Genomic DNA, 15,809 nt, shown 5'->3' on the forward strand with positions numbered 1-15,809 from the left:
GAATTGGCACCCTTGCATATGGTTAAACTATCCTGTAATGCCTCAATTTCCCCCTTTTGCTTTAGGTGAGTTCTTAGGTAATTCATTCACAACCATTGCATCATTTCTCTGGAGGCATTACTTGCCTGTTTGCGTGACTCCCATTTGTTAGTGATGTATTCCCAATAAGTACTGTTCAGGTATCCTCTGGTTCTTTTTCCTCAGCATGCTACTTGCGTCATCTTGTAACTGGTATTCCTTTCAACATTCTGTTTGAGTTGAAGTGCATTGTATGCAGTAAAATCATTTCAATAAAGACATCTGGTTAGGCGGAGTCTGTCCCCTTCAGCAAAAAAAAAGGCACTCCACCAGTACAGTTAGTTTAGCCCTTGTTAGGAATGTGCTGGTAGATTCTTACAACATTGTGGTATAAGTGTATGTTGTGCATAGGATTTAAACAATTCAGCAAGATTTATCCTGTTTGGGGATATATTTGCAAAATTGGAGTATAGCAGCTCATTGTTTTCTATGGCACATATACCAGCAACCAGAAAACAACGTTTTGATTGCATAATCTAATTGCCTGATACCAGACTGGGAATCAAAGAAACATGATTCTTTTAGATGCTTTTGCCTCAAGCATCTTGATAGTTGGGGTTACCAATTTGATCCACTGTGCAATGAGGTGCATGGTTTTTATAAGGGACACATTTGCTTATATTTATTAATGATCTTGATGAGCGTATTGAAAGTAGAATGTCTTGGTTTAATCAAGGTGGACTTTTCCAATTCAGAGACTTGGGAAGAAGCAGCAGGCCAAATGAATAGCAGTGGCATTTGATACTGAGAAATGTAAGATAATTTGTACTGGTATTAAAGTATGCAGGTTAGGACACGTTTAGGTGTGATAGTTTAAACCAAACATTGAAAGCGTTGTTCTGTGTTGCATTGGTGTATTTTTCATCTTCATATTCTCTGTGGGCGTGAATGTATCAGAGGTTTTTGCATTGGTGGAATCCTTGGGAATATAAACTTTCCATATTGGGATTAGGAAACTGAACATGGTGACCCTGTTGTCTCAGACTGATTGCAACAATTGGGGCTTGTCTTTAGCGTGCATGAGTTGATGCCATAAAGAGGAGTCTGGCAAATTAACCTCAGTTTTTTGCTCCGAGCCGTATCCTATGACGCTGTTAGGTTCTGGACCATCCACTTCAAGAAAGGGTCTGGTGGATCTTGCAGATGCAACCACCATTTCTTGCAGGGAGACAAAGAACATTTTTCGAAGACTTCTCCACCCAGCAAGTGGAGACATTTTTACTCCTTTAACAATTGGGCCGACTGAGCATCCTTCTGCTCCTTTGTCTGAAGATGATGCTGGGAAAAAGTTTCTTTTTGACCCAGTCATCAAACTACTGGTAGTGACAAACAAAATTAGAATTAAAAAAAAAAAAAATATGGATTACCAGTATAAGACCTGCAAAGAAGTTTGTTAGCTCCTGTTTTATTATGCAGCTCAGTTGGCTACGACCCTTTAACAAATTACTCCAAGAACAACATAATCATAAAGCAAGCTCAACTTTAGATGCTTTTGTTTTGCATGCATCGTGAGGATTGCCAGCTTGTAAACCTGTGGAGGGAGAAAAGGCATAGTCTGTCGAGGACCTTTTCTAATCATAGAATCTTAGAGCACATAAATGGCTGATGACATTTGATGTCGCAAAAGGTAAGGTTTTGGGCTAAAAAGAGCAAATGTGACTATACAATTAAAGACATTGTTATATAAGGTGACAGATGTTAGCATTATTTCAATCACGCATTGTAAAGATTGCATTATACAGTATATAATTATATATATATATTAAAATTTGTTTATGGGATGTGGGTGTTGCTGGCAAGGCCAGCATTTATTGCCCATCCCTAATTGCCCTTGAGAAGGTGGTGGTGAGCCACCGTCTTGAACCGCAGTCAGTGTGGTGAAGGTACTCCCACAGTGCTGTTAGGTAGGGAGTTCCAGGATTTTGACCCAGTGATGATAAAGGATCGGCAATTACTTCTAAGTCAGGATGGTGTGTGACTTGGAAGGGAACTTGGAGGTGGTGGTGTTCCCATGCGCCTGCTGCCCTTGTCCTTCTGGGTGGAAGAGGTCATGGGTTTGGGAGGTGCTGCCAAAGAAGCCTTGGCGAGTTGCTGCAGTGCATCTTGTAGATGGTACACACTGCAGCCACGGTACACCGGTGGTGGAGAGAGTGAATGTTTAAGTTAGTGGATGGGGTGCCAGTCACGCGGGCTGCTTTGTCCTGAATGGTGTCGAGCTTCTTGTGTTGTTGGAGCTGCACGCATCCAGGCAAGTGGAAAGTATTCCATCACACTCCTGACTTGTGCCTTGTAGATGGTGGAAAGGCTTTGGGGAGTCAGGAGGTGAGACACTCGCCGCAGAATACCTAGCCTCTGACCTGCTCTTGTTGCCACAGTATTTATGTGCCTGGTCCAGTTAAATTTCTGGTCAATGGTGATCCCCAGGATGTTGATAGTGGGGGATTTGGCGATGGTAATACCGTTGAATGTGAAGAGGAGGTGGTTAGACTCTCGCTTGTTGGAGATAGTCATTGCCTGGCACTTGTGTGGCCACTTATCAGCCCAAGCCAGAACGTCGTCCAGGCCTTGTTGCATGCGGGCATGGATTGCTTCATAATCTGAGACGTTGTGAACGGTGCTGAACACTGCAGTCATCCCCATTTCTGACCTTATGTTGGAGGGAAGGTCATTGATGAAGCAGCTGAAGATGGTTGGGCCTAGGACACTGCTCCTGCAGCGATGTCCTGGGGCTTCGATGATTGACCTTCAACCACCACAACCTCTTTGTGCTAGGCATGACTCCAGCCAGTGGAGCGTTTTCTCCCCCGATTACCATTGACTTCAGTTTTACTAGGGCTCCTTGATGCCACACTCTGTCAAATGCTGCCTTGACGGCAAGGACAGTCACTCTCACTTCACCTCTGGAATTCAGTTCCTTTGTCCATGTTTGGACCAAGGCTGTAATGAGGTCGGGAGCCAAGTGGTCTTGGTGGACCCCAAACTGGGCATCAGTGAGCAGGTTATTCGTGAGTAACTGCTGTTTGATAGCACTGTTGATGCCACCTTCCATCACTTTGCTGATGATTGAGAGTCGACTGATGGGGCGGTAATTGGCCGGGTTGGATTTGTCCGGCTTTTTGTGAACGGGACATACCTGGGCAGTTTTCCACATTGTTGGATAGATGCCAGTGTTCCGCTGTACTAGAGCAGCTTAGCTAGAGGTGGGGCTAGTTCTGGAGCACGTCTTCAGCATGATAGCCGAGATGTATCCAGTACGCTCAGCTGTTTCTTGATATCACGTGGAGTGAATCAAATTGGCTGAAGACTGGCTTCTGTGATAGTGGGGATCTCAGGAGTAGGCCGATATGGATCATACACTCGGCACTTCTGGCTGAAGATGGTTGCAAACACTTCAGCCTTGTCTTTTGCACTCACGTGCTGGGCTCCATCATTGAGGATGGGGATATCCATGGAGCCTCCTCCTCCAGTTAGTTGTTTAATGGTCCACCATCATTCATGACTGGATGTGGCAGGACTGCAGAGCTTTGATCTGATCCTTTGATTGTGGGATTGCTTAGCCCTGTCTATAGCATGCTGCTTCCGCTTTTTAGCATGCATGTAGTCCTGTGTTGCAGCTTTCCCAGGTTGGCACCTCATTTTTAGGGATGCCTGCTGCTGCTCCTGGCATGCTCTTCTACACTCCTTATTGAACCAGGGTTGGTACCCTGGCTTGATGGTAGTGGTAGAGTGAGGGATATGCCGGGCCATGAGGTTACAGATTGTGGTGGAATATAATTCTGCTGCTGCTGATGGCCCATTGCGCCTCATGGATGCCCAGTTTTGAGCCGCTAGATCTGTTCTGAATCTGTCCCACACAACACGACGGAGGGTGTCCTCAGTATGAAAACGGGACTTTGTCTCCACAGTGACTGTGCAATGGTCACTGCTACCAATATGGTCATCGACCGGTAGATTGGTGAGGACGAGGTCAAGTAGGTTTTTCCCCTCGTGTTGATTCTCTCACCACCTGTCGCTGGCCCAGACTGGCAACTATGTCCTTCAGGACTCGGCCAGCTCGGTCAGTAGTGGTGCTACCGAGCCACTCTTGGTGATGGACATTGAAGTCCCCACCCAGAGTACATTCTGTGCCCTTGCTACTCTCAGTGCTTCTTCCAAGTGGTGTTCAACATGGAGGAGTACTGATTCATCAGCTGAGGGGGGGCGGTAGGTGGCAGTCAGCAGGAGGTTTCCTTGCCCATGCTTGACCTGAAGCCATGAGACTTCATGGGGTCCAGAGTCAATGTTGAGGACTCCCAGGGCCACTCCTTGCCAACTGTATACCACTGTGCCACCACCCCTGGTGGGTCTCTCCTGCCGGTGGGACAGGACATACCCAGGGATGGTAATGGAATAAGATATTAAGCTGTTTAAGTAAACCCAATGAATCTTGAGGGGGGGGGGAAGCACTACCGACACTCATTAACGCACTGGTAAGACCTTGTGTTGTGCTGAGTTTTGTTACGGTGTTTGCAAACGATGGAGATCTAATGGAAAGAATCGAGACATCACTAAGCTATAAAAGGTGGGTAAGAAAGCTCAATATATTTTCGTTGTGAAAATAAGATGAGAACAAGAGGGAGGTGATACAATCCAAGTTGTTTAAATTAATGAAGCAAATCAATAAAGTAGGTATAGAAGTATTTCCCATAGAACCAGGCAAAGAAAATTGGGGGACAAGCCATTGGACTTTTGTACCTTGAGGAGTAACTTCATGTTTGGAATAGACTGCATTTAAGGACAGTAAACACTGACTTAACACAGACCTGCAAAAAAGAAATGCATTGCTATTTTATTCTAGAGCAGGGTAAAGGTGAAAATGGCCTGTGTACGACCTGCATTTTCTGGAATGAATGATGAGCCAAGCAAGATTAATTTTTTTTGTTTAATTTTGTTGGTGCTAACTGATGCCAGTGAAGACTAGGCTTATTCAGTGACAAGTGTCTGTTTACCCAGTATGCTGCAAGATCCCACCTGTAGGACTTTCCTGACAACATACGGGCACAGTTGCTTCTGATAGAAAGGGAAACCATCTTCCAGGGTCAACTTCATGGAAATACATAAGGCAGTGCTCTCATTTCAGACTATGGGCAATCCTTTGTCCCTGCTTCAACTACCAGAGAAACTTCTAGAGTTTGAAGATGCCCAGTGTTTTGACCTTTTTGTGATTAAAGATATCTAAAATTCTGTTTAATGGTAGCACCTCACCTTCTCGTCTACTCTTATTTAAACAATTGGTAAATCAGGGCCCTTATCTTAGAATGTCAGAGCCCAAGCCCAAATCCAGCCTGTTACATCTTTATAAATTGAAATGTACTACCATCAAGGGCCATTTTATATAAATCTTTTATTAATTGTGAAAATTGATTAAACTTGTGGGGCTGAATTTCTGAGACCATACCACCGGACTCTAGCCAGATCCAGCGGGAGTGAAATGGTGTGGAAACAAGCGGGACCCAGATACAGCCTCAATTTGCCCATTACAAGGTCAGTGAGGCGGAGGAGAGGGGGTGCCAGCATTCCCTACACTGGGAGTTCCCAATTTCCTGGCCCACAGTAAGACTGAAGACTGGTATGCTGTCAAGTGAGGTGTACTGTCTTCCAGAAGAGCACAAATGGGCCTCACTGGGACAGGCCAGAGCGGGACCATGGAATCTATAGAGAAGACATTTTGTCTCGTATACAGTGCCAACCTCATTACAGGGGCCAGAGTGGAGACATTATTACACCTTGAACAATAGGGCCTACGGAGCATCCTTCTGTTCCATTGGTACCAAATATTTTTTTTTGTTAATTGCAGTTCAGGGCCCACAAAGAAGTGTGTTAGTTCCTGTTTTTTGTTGGCCCCATGCAAATGAGTTGCTTTCCCACTGACCCGCAAACTCTGGGGGTTAGTGCTAGAGGGCACCAGCAAGCACATTAATGCTGGGATCATGTCCTGAGGATTTTTGGCTCCTGAATATATATATATATATATATATATATATATATATTCAGTGGAAGGGCTCAACCAACCCATCAAGATAATGTTTTTGCATTGGGAATTGAGGAGAACTTTGCCAAACCCCAACACTGCCCTTGCAGGATTTTGTTTCTGCAGAGATCCATTTTCGGGTTAAGCATGCAGTTTTCTGTTTGTTAAAGCTCAGTACAGCTACGTTCTCCAGCTAAGATTGTGATGGGAGATTGGTAGTAGCAATAGTATTTGCCCATTTTTATTTTTGGCTTGTCCAGGCATTTTTGATGGGCCTTTGGTATTAAAGAGTTTCCCTTCTCAACAACCCCAGCAGACAGCTGATGTTTAAGGATCAAGAATTCAGTTAACATTGTTGATTTGTGAATCAAGTAGGCAAGCCAATTTCCTCCTCCGATCTCTTCCAGTGACTTTAGTTGTGAATGTTTTCCTAGATGGCTGAGGAGCTCACCCTTGGGCATTACATAATTGAGAGATAGTGACGATCACAAAATTAAAATGTCTAGGATTGTTAATTCTCATTTAGCTGGAGAGTTGCCTTTTGGACAACACAGTTCTTCTGGGCACAGACAGGCATTGTGCATTATTTCTGCAATCAAGTCTCTTGTACTTAATCGCTGAATTTGGCAGTGGGGGAAAGATGCATGCCAATTATCCACTCGTCATCCAGTGGTTAAATAAACTAGACGATCTACTCATTTGCCAACACAAATGGTCTTTACCCTAAAGTAGTTATGACTTGTTTCATTAGTTGCTCGTTTTCATTTTGTTCTTTTGTATGCCTGTTCTACAGCACACTTAACATCTGCCCCTCTAATGTAAATCATTTAGCTCACCACCTGGTTTTTCCAAGCATTGTCGCCTTGATCTTGCTGGACAAAACCCCTTGGTTTTCTCTACTTCTTGAATAATTTTATTCAGTTTGTTTTCTTTCTTGGAAATCAACACTGCATTACGGGAGCTCCAGATATCTTGGATTTAGGATGGCTGGATCGGAAAGCTGGGGACTACTACCTTCCATAGTGGTGTGTTTTTAAAAATGATTTGAAACAGAAAGGCTTGGCTAACATGCACGTACACACACGCGTACACACCCTATTTTGATTTAGCACTGATATTGGTCAGACTGAATTGGAAGTAGTAGCTGAGTGTGGTAGTTGGAATTTAACACTGGCGTTATAAAATTACATTTTAAGATCTTCTTGGCATGTGAGTAGGAATTTACCCAAGTAGCTATGGGCCTCTTTAAAGTAATTGAATAATTATGAAGAGTAATACTGTTCCCACTTGGGCTCCTTGGCGCAACACATTATTCGCTAGTTGGTGGAGCACACATTGTTTTTCTTGCGCTTTGATGTCTGAAGAATCAACAGTGGAATTTCCACGTGAACTCTTGGAGCAAGCTGGCTTGAAAAATCAAACCCATCGAATGAGGGTTAGCATTTAAACCCGGAGCGGTATCCACAACACTGATCCTCCAGTACGCATTCCTGACAATTTAATATAATTCATGTGACCATAGCTTTCAGTATCCCCATCCTGGAGATCTATTGTTTGAGGGAGCACTACTTTGAATGTCTTCTCCACCAGGCTTCTTCTTATCAGGTATTTTTTTGAGATTTCATTATATCAGGCTAGTTGGGGTACAACTACCAAAACTTGCTGCAGATCAGCACAGCAGTTGTCCTGGCTGAGGAGAGACTAAAACTACAACAGGGTTTGGTTTGAGTGCATTAATAGTTTCCATTGAAGCACTGAATTTCCTCCTCTTCCCTCTTCTGTGCCTAACAGCACAAGGTAACCCATTTCCTCCACTGCTTTACATCCGGCAGCTCATACTCTTGAGTTCTTCCGTAACAAAGCCCCTTTTTATGTGGACAGGTCGTTTGCTTGACTCGCAACCCCCATCAGGAGGAGCAGTTATATTCAATGGACTGGTGTCACTCCTCCCAATGGACCCCAAGTACCCTGCTGAATGTCAGTCCAGTTAAGAGACCGGAACTCTCGTCTCCGCTTGCCTGGACTGCCTGGAGAGGGGCTTGAACCCATAACCTTCCGACTGACTGGTAAAAATGCTACCACTGAGCCAAGTCTCAGTCGGCTGTACAGATTACTGTGGGCAAATCATGGCTGTTTGACAGCTGCAGATAGAAGTATAAACACATTTTTGCCTTCAAGCATAAATATTGTTCAGGGAAAAAGGATTTTGAAGAGTGGCAGTCTCTGCGCAAACTCACCAATCACACATTGGTTTTAAGAAAGAGAGAAAGAAAGACTTACATTTATATCATGCCTTTCGCAATCTCAGGACGTCCCAAAACACTTTACAGCCAATCAAGTACTTTTGAAGTGTAGTCACTTGTAATGTAGGAAACGCGGCAGCCAATTTGCGCACAACAAGCTCCCACAGACAGCAACGTGATAATGACCAGATAATCTGTTTATGGTTTAAGAGACACCATAAGCACCACACTCCAAATAACTATGCCAGACCAAAGAACCTACCAGTGCTCATACCTTATCCCTGCTACTACCATAGCTGCCTTGTGTACAGTTTGCACATCTGGTCAGTTGGCACTTCTGCAATCCCAGAAGGAGCCTCTTAAGATCTCATCTTTACAGTGATCTGATTCTAGACTGACTGATAAAATTCCATTGTGCAAGGAATATGTTTTGGATATCCAAAAATGGGATACCAGGAAAACCTTACATCAGGGTATTGAGGATAATTGCGTCGTCTTATACTGGAGTCACCATGTGGTCAGTTCACTTGCGCCTCCTTGTACAGTGATCGTTCAAGTACTCCCGTCCCTTACAGTTTGTGTGAATAGACCGTGGTTTCTCGGACTTCCCAGTGGTGTGTATTTCAGAACATTTAATGCAGAAATAGGAATGATGTTTGGTGGAGATGCAAAGTTACAACAGCCCCAATCTTCTCAATTAATAAATCCAAAAGTCTTAATGATTACGGATGGGTTTTTTTTCAAAATACTTATCCTAGTGCAACCTGTTGTTTGGTACCAAATTAAGCACCAGAGGTGGTGGGAATGCAGAGTCATGGCTCTCCCTCTTCCCTGCGCATTACAACTTATGTCAGGATTTACAGTAATTCAGTATGCATTTTTATCATTCAGGCTGATTTAAGTTTAGTTTTGCTACAGCACATCTGAATTCTCATCATTGAGAAAATTCTAAACTGTTTACTCTCCTTAACTCTAACCAAGATGTTGCATTTATTATTTCATAACTTGTAAAGGCTTCTCAAATTGAGAGCAAGACCTAAAAAAAAGAAAAAGGCAGACTTTCATTTATATAGCACCTTTCACAACCACCAGATGTCCCAAAGCGCTTTACAGCCAATGAAGTACTATTTTTTAATATAGTGTAGTCGCTGTTGTAATGTAGGAAACGTGGCAGCCAATTTGCACACAGCAAGCTCCCACAAACAGCTGCTGTGTGAGGCAAAGGAGGAGATTGCGGGGGCTCTAACACATATATTCAGGACCTCTCTGGCCACAGGGGATGTGCCAGAGGACTGGAGAACCGCTAATGTAGTATCATTATTCAAGAAGGGTAGTAGGGAAAAACCGGGGAACTACAGGCCAGTGAGCCTAACATCAGTGGTAGGAAAATTATTGGAAAAAATCCTGAGGGACAAAATTTGTCTCCACTTGGAGAGGCAAGGATTAATCAGGGATAGTCAACATGGCTTTGTCAAGGGAAGATCATGTCTGACTAATTTGATTGAATTTTTTGAGGGGGGTGACTAGGTGTGTGGATGAGGGTAACGCAGTGGATGTGGTATACATGGATTTCAGTAAGGCCTTCGATAAAGTCCCGCACAGGAGACAAGGTAAGAGCCCATGGAATCCAGGGTGCCTTGGCACATTGGATACAAAACTGGCTTCGTGGCAGAAGGCAGAGGGTGATGGTCGAAGGTTATTTTTGTGACTGGAAGCCTGTGGCCAGTGGGGTACCACAGGGATCGGTGCTGGGTCCCTTGCTGTTTGTGGTCTACATTAATGACTTGGATATGAATGTAAAAGGTATGATCAGTAAGTTCGCGGATGATACAAAAATTGGTAGGGTGGTAAATAGCGAGGAGGGTAGCCTCAGTCTGCAGGACGATATAGATGGGTTGGTCAGATGGGCGGAACAGTGGCAAATGGAATTTAACCCGGAAAAGTGCGAGGTGATGCACTTTGGGGGGACTAACAAGGCAAAGGAATACACAATGAATGGAAAGACCCTAGGCAAGACGGAGGGTCAGAGGGATCTGGGTGTGCAAGTACACAGATCCCTGAAGGCGGCGGAACAGGTGGATAAGGTGGTAAAAAAGGCATATGGGATACTTGCCTTCATTAGCCGAGGCATTGAATATAAGAGCAAGGAGGTTATGATGGAGCTGTATAAAACACTGGTTAGGCCACAGCTGGAATACTGTGTGCAGTTCTGGTCGCCACACTACAGGAAGGATGTGATCGCATTAGAGAGGGTGCAGAGGAGGTTCACCAGGATGTTACCAGGGCTGGAGTGCTTCAGCTATGAAGAGAGACTGGGCAGATTGGGTTTGTTTTCCTTGGAGCAGAGGAGGCTGAGGGGGGACATGATTGAGGTGTACAAAATTATGAGGGGCATAGATAGGATGGATGCTGAGGAGCTTTTTCCCTTAGTAGAGGGGTCAATAACTAGGGGGCATAGATTCAAGGTAAAGGGCGGGAGGTTTAGAGGGGATTTGAGAGAGAACTTTTTCACCCAGAGGGTGGTTGGAGTCTGGAACTCATTGCCTGAAAGGGTTGTGGAGGCAGAAACCCTCACAACATTTAAGAAGCATTTGGATGTGCACTTGAAATGCCATAGCATACAAGGCTACGGGCCAAATGCTGGAATATGGGATTAGATTAGACAGGGCTTGATCGCCGGCGCGGACACGATGGGCCGAAGGGCCTCTATCCGTGCTGTATTACTCTATGACTCTAATGTGATAATGACCAGATAATCTGTGTTTTTAGGTGTTGATTAAGGGATAAATATTGGCCAGGACATCGGGGATAACTCCCCTGCTCTTCGAAATAGTGCCACGGGATCTTTTGCATCCACCTGAGAGGACAGCCGGGGCCTCGGTTTAACGTCTCATCCGAAAGACGGCACCTTCGACAGTGCAGCACTCCCTCAGTACTGCAGTGGAGTGTTAGCCTAGCTTTATGTGCTCAAGTCTCTGGAGTGGGACTTGAACCCACAACCTTCTGACTCAGAAGTGATGGGGCTACCAACTGAGCCAGTGGCTGACACATAGCTTAAGAACCTTGATTTTTAAAAAACTTATGCTATTGTGTTTTGCTATTTACTTTTAAAAGTAAGTGGTTTAACAGAAATTTACAATATCCATTCATTTGGATAAGTTAGTAACCATGTCGAATAAATAATAGGCCCCAGTCCAAAACCAAATGATGCTGGGCACGTATCTGGCAAGCCTGAAAATTTAAGAGACTGGTATGTGTCTTTGCATTGAGGATATGCTTTTGAAAGACTGATTGTTGTATGCAGCAGATTGTGCTATATGACTTTGGCAGCTTAAAAAATAAACCATTGGCTTGTCTTGTAGTTCATATCTGTGGTACAAGGTTGATTTATTTCTGTTCACAGCATTCGTGCACTGCCTCTTTCAAAGATCTCGTGAGGTGCTCAGCTTGTCTGTTGCTCATACCTTGGCCTTGCTTTAGTGCCATGTCTTGTGGCTGGGTTCAGACGAGGTACACAACAAATTCCAGACACAGACCCATGACGCCACACCAGGGTGCATTCTGCTGGTAGAACGAGCTCCCTCCATGCTGCTGTTGTGTGCAGCAAGTTTTCTGTTGAGAAAGTGGGACTACTATGTTTAGTATTTCTAATGAACTTTATGTTGGTGAATGCTGAGCAGCTTTTTCCAGTCCACAGTAACAAGTGGTGACTGGATGTGGTATTTTTCTAAGTGCCTTACGCTGATTTGATGATGGGGTGTGCTGGTTTGTCAGTTAAAATATATATATTTATTTACTTACCATTGCAGGATAAAGAACTATGCATGCGCTTTGATTTGGTAATTCAGGCCTTGTGTACAGATGATTGGCGATTTGCTGCCACTGTGTACAGTTGTCAACCTACATAAGTTAATCTAAATAAATTGGAAAGTTTGTAAAGGTAATGAGTAAAAGGGTATGTGACTAACTGCGGGAGATGGAGAATATTACTTGAGATAGCTGGCTTCATTTTACCAAGAACATTTGCAAAAATATTTTTTTGTAAAAATTACTTGTCAATCAAGCAAACCACACACCAGTTCAAAATTATCACCAGATGGGAAGGACCTATTTCCCTTAGCAGAGAGGTCAATAACCAGGGGGCACAGATTTAAAGTAATTGGTAGGATTAGAGGGGAGTTGAGAAATGTTTTCACCCAGAGGGTGGTGGGGTTTGGAACTCACTGCCTGAAAGGGTGGTAGAGGCAGAAAACCCAATTACATTTTAAAAAGTACTTGGATATGCACTTGAAGTGTCATAACCTACATGGCTATGGACTAGGAGTTGGAAAGTGGGGTTAAGCTGGATAGCTCTTTTTCAGCCGGCACAGACGCAATGGGCCGCGTGGCCTCCTTTCTGTGCTGTACATTTCTATGATTCCTATTCACAGTTGGGGTATTTTATTTAGAGGGGCCTTGTTTTTAAGCAAGAGAGTGTGTTAGACCGGAAGCTACCTCTGGACCTCCGTTCATGCCTGAATGTTTCCATTGCATTCTTTGCATCTTATTAAAGTCTCTGAAAGATTTGAGATTGCATGGAATGTACAAAATCTAAGAAGACATGCTGAGAAACAGCAAGTAATGGGAACAGAGCAGGAGATGTGGAAACAGTGAGCGAGAGGAGCAAAGCTGATGAAGAAAATGCTTTAAAATAAACAAAGCCCAGTCTTATGTGATGACTTTTGAATCAGCAGCCAATGTTTGCATAGTGAATCCAAAATACTAACTTTAAACTTGTAATCATGGTGATTGGGGAGAAATATATAATGGCCTGTAATTTGCAATCCGCTGCGATGCAAAGGCGCTCGCTGCTTGCCCCAAAGAAAGCTGCCCACAGAGATCTCTCGATCTCTGGCGAGAAGTTTGCCTTTTTTGACGTGTAATTGATTGCAGCGCTCTGTCATGGGGATTCCCAGCGAAGAGCTGCAGTGACATCAACAAGCTGTCTAAGCAGCCAATCACATTGAAAAAAATTTCCAGACAGCAAACCAGGAAATGAGAAGCTGCTTTTATCCTAACTTTTTAAAAATGTTACAGAGAACGAAATAAAGATTGGGACTTTAACATGGGGATAAGGTAGAAGCTGAAATATCATGAACAAGTTTTTTTTAAAGTTATGTTTATGTTTTTTTAATTTTTATTTATTTTCATCATGATGGAGAAATTTGACATACCACAAATATAAAAATTAGTTTTTCAGGGCCAGAATGTTTGTTTAGCAGTCAATACACTGTTAAAACCCCATTTACCCCATATCCAACAAGGCTTAACATTTAATGGGGCATTTAACAGTGATGTTAGTTTTTGTCGGTTTCACTGATTACACCGATTGCCGGCTATGGGAGGTGCGGGGAGATGTGGGGTTGTCAATGAATCAGAACAATGAATGACTGACATCAACGTCAGAATTTCCGTGTTTTAGATGTGTTTGCGCTAAATCCTGAAGATGCGGTCAGTTTCAGAGGGGTAATGATGGTGAACGCTGACAGTCTGCCATCATTACCCACTGCAAACTCTGGGCCATTGTACAATTGTTAAAATAGAATTCCTTTTTCTTTCTCCAAAGATACCTACAAAACCTTAGAGTTGCAAATAAAATTGGGTTGGCTCTTTATTAAAATTCATTGTTTAAGTCCTAACTTTGCACCATACACTATTCCCCAAATTATAATCAGCCACTTTTTTTTTGTATGAACTCTACCACTGGATAATAATGTTTGAACTGATGATACAAGGCCGTATTTATATTTATGCCGTGCGCATACAATGTGACCACCTCCCATCTGACAATATATAAAACATGCCTACTCTCATGCCCCATGTATCTTCCTTCCATTTGTTCCCCTGTCAATAACAAGACACTTACTTCCCGACAAATCTTTTGTTTTACCAATTTTCTCCCTTTGTCCGCTGAAGGCACTGTTCCCTGCTGAGTATGTCCCATGAGCAGCAGCAGCCCCTCTTATACTCTCCCAAGTGCCTATTGATGATCTATGAACCTGAACAATGAATGTCAGCAGGTTGTTCTAATTATGGAAGGTATAACAGCCAATCCTCATTCTGTCCTCGGCTGACATCTTATACATACACACTCTCCAGTATAAGTTACACAATAGCCATCAGGAACTCTAGCTGATTTCCCCCCTCCCCTATCTAGCCAGGTGTACTGATACAATTGTAGTGCTCCAACTACTGCCCTGACTCAGATCAGCTGTCTCACCATAGAATAAGACTCTGATCGGGGAACTTAGTATCTCAGACAGTGCTTTTACCCATTAGGCCATGGACCACATGGTCTCCAAGCTGTGATATTTCAGCTGTAGAAGCCCAGGCAACTCGGACCTCTTTGTGATTATGTCTCTTATTTGCTAGTTTGTCCAATTTAAAATTTGTGGGACTTGAGGTTAGAAAGGACTCAGGGGAGATAAATCTTAAATCAGAATACCTAGATCTGATCACATCAGCAACTTGAGATGTATATAAATTGATGGGAACACAGAGTTAAACTTTACAAATGACCTCCAAGGCTCCATGGTACGCCACTATGCAACCCAAATATACAAAATATTTGGACGTCCCTGCAGTAGGCCTTTGAGGTAATACACTAGATAAATATTTTACTACATACATATTCTAAATAAAAGTTATAGATTTGTAGGCCAATTGACCTTTTTACTTTTATTGGACCACAGGACATTTTAACTCCATTTTGTTCACTTTTGTTTGCCTCTGCAACATCAGATAATTTACTTCCTGCAACCAGTTTTTGACTTGCTTTCAAAAATTGGTAGTACTATAACCAATAGTATTTCCAGCTAGGTTTCTATTAGCATGGCATTAATTTATGCCATCAGTAACTTTAAAGTTCTTTATTGACTTTCCAGCAGATTTGATCAGCTTCCTCTCTTCAGACTTGAGTTGCCGAATACATAGAATTACATAAAAATTAATGAAATGGAAACAGCCCTTCGGCCCAACCAATCTGTGTTAATATTTATTCTCCATACTGGCAGTAGTCCTGATCCCATGTTCCTTCCCTTTACAAACCTATCTAACCTAATCTGAACAATTGACATGGTCTCCACTTCAATCACGAACACTGCATTCCACAGCCTCACAACCCTCTGTATAAAAAAAAGTTTTGCCTGCTCTCTGTCCTAAATCTCTCATTTATCTTGTATCTATGTCGCCTTGTTCCAAACCCCTCAACCAGTAAAACAATCTTTTCTATTCGCTCGCTCCCATCCCTTCATAATGTTACACCTGTCAAATCACTCCATAATATCCTCTGCTCTGACGAAAGCAGTCCCAATTTCCAAGTCTTTCTTAATATTTGTATTTCCTCATACCAGGCGGCTTCTAGTGAATCTCTGCTGTAACCTCTCTTGCCTCAACATCCTCTTGTATGGCACGGAGCCTAACTGCACACAGTACAGGTG

The 15,809-nt window shown here is 43.2% G+C and overlaps 1 protein-coding gene across 6 annotated transcripts in view; it reads left to right on the forward strand.

Moving 5' to 3' along the window:
• The window catches only part of rbm27 (RNA binding motif protein 27), a 211,438-nt gene that overhangs the window by 165,651 nt on the left and 29,978 nt on the right, over nt 1-15,809 (forward strand). The window lies entirely within an intron of this gene.

The sequence above is a fragment of the Somniosus microcephalus genome, chromosome 8 (assembly GCF_052327205.1).
Source record: "Somniosus microcephalus isolate GS21.2 chromosome 8, FLI_Smic_1.0, whole genome shotgun sequence".
In the NCBI taxonomy this organism is placed as follows: Eukaryota; Metazoa; Chordata; class Chondrichthyes; order Squaliformes; family Somniosidae; genus Somniosus; species Somniosus microcephalus.